This window comes from Orycteropus afer, unplaced genomic scaffold (assembly GCF_000298275.1).
Source record: "Orycteropus afer afer isolate SDZICR_OR568_19922 unplaced genomic scaffold, OryAfe1.0 scaffold00840, whole genome shotgun sequence".
In the NCBI taxonomy this organism is placed as follows: domain Eukaryota; kingdom Metazoa; phylum Chordata; class Mammalia; order Tubulidentata; family Orycteropodidae; genus Orycteropus; species Orycteropus afer.
This window is the reverse complement of record NW_006922427.1, coordinates 489,805-491,600: the sequence shown is the minus strand read 5'-3', so window position 1 is coordinate 491,600 and position 1,796 is coordinate 489,805.

Sequence of the window (1,796 nt, the reverse complement as noted above, 5' to 3'; positions counted from 1 at the left end):
TATAAGGTCAAGTTGGGAGAGTTTATTGTTTAGCTTTTCTGTATCTTTGTTGAGTTTCTTTCTAGTTGTTCTATCTTTCATTGAAGTGATGCATTAAAGTCTCCCACTATGACTGTGGACTCATCTATTTGCCTTTTCAACTGTTTTAAAGTCTGATTTATATAGCTTTGGGTGTTTTCATTGGATCCATGAACACTTATTATGATTATATCTTCTTTTTCAACTGATCCTTACAATCATTATATAATGTCCTTCCTTGTCTCACATGGTGACTTTTGTCTTAAAGTCAATTTGATCTGAAATTAATATTGTGACTCCCATTCTCTTTTGCTTGCCATTTGGTTGGTATATCTTTTTCTAACCTTTAATTTTTAGTCTATTTTTGTCTTTGTCTAAGATGTGTCCCTTGTAGACAGCATATTGATGGATTACGTTTTCTTATCTAGTCTGCAACTCTCTGAATATTGAGTGGTGCACTTAATCCATTAACATTCATTGTCATTATTGACAAGTATAAATTGGTTGCTGTCATTTTGTGATGTGCTTTTTCATAGTGTTCCTGGTTTCTTTGTTCCATATAATTTTCTGTGCTAAGTTCCTTGAGTTTGTGAATCATGTTATCATATCCTTAGTTTCTATTGTTTTAATATTTGCTAAATAATTGTGCTTGTCCTATTTTTTATTGAGATGTGAAAGTTTATCATTTTCTTCATGTTACTCTGTGATTTATAATTTTGTCTCTGAGTTTAGAATAGTCCATTCTGTCTTGCAACTCTCTTGACTTCCTCACCATTTAGAAGTTCTGTAACTACACTATTTTCCCCATCTTTTTGGTTTGGAGTTGTCTTCATTTGCCAATTGATATCTCTGGGCCCCTGTTTACAATTTTGTAAGCTTATTTTACTTTGGATATGTTCATAACTGTGTTAGTTTCTGGGTTATATCATCTTGTGTATTAATGGTCAGCTGTTGTTTGCTATTATTGGTTCTTTGTTTATAGGACTCCCTTTACTATCTCTTGTAGGGTTAGTCTGGTTTTAAAAATCCCCTTAATTTCTGCTTATCTGGAAATCTCCTAATTTCACTATCATATTTGTGGGACAACTTTGCTGGGTATGTAATTCTTGGTTGACAATTTTTCTCTCTCTGGATTTTATATATACCACCCCTTGCCTTCTCATTTCCATGGTTTTCTGCTGAGAAATCAGAGCTAATTCATATTAGTTTTCCTTTGTAAGTAGCATTTTGTTTTTCCCTTTTTGCTTTCAGCATTTTTTTTAATTTTTTTGGTCTTTGGTTTTGATGATTTACATTATGATATGTCTTGGTGATTTTATTTTGTGGTCTATAATGTTTGGGGTTCTTTGGACTTCCTGAATGGATATATTCTCATCTTTTCTCATAACATGGAAGTTCTCTTCCAAAAAACCTTGGACAATTTTCTCAGTGGTTTTCTTTTTGTTTTCTTGTTCTGGAATTCTGATTACTTGTAAGTTATTCCTTTTGATGGTATCCCACATGAATTTTAGGCTTTCTTCATTTTGTTTTGATCTTTTTTTCTGATTGATGCCTTTCCAAAGAAATATTCATGTATTTGTCTTCAATCTCATTAATTTTGTCTTTCAATGATTCAATTCTACTGTTTTTCCCTTTCAGTGTGCTATCTATTTCTGAAAATTTAGGATTAATTTTTCTCTATTTCTATCCATGGATTTTGTATTCTTTCTAATTTTTCATTTATTTTGTCTTTTTTTTTTTTTTGTATTTTCTTCTGAAATTGTTCTAGGGTTTCACCT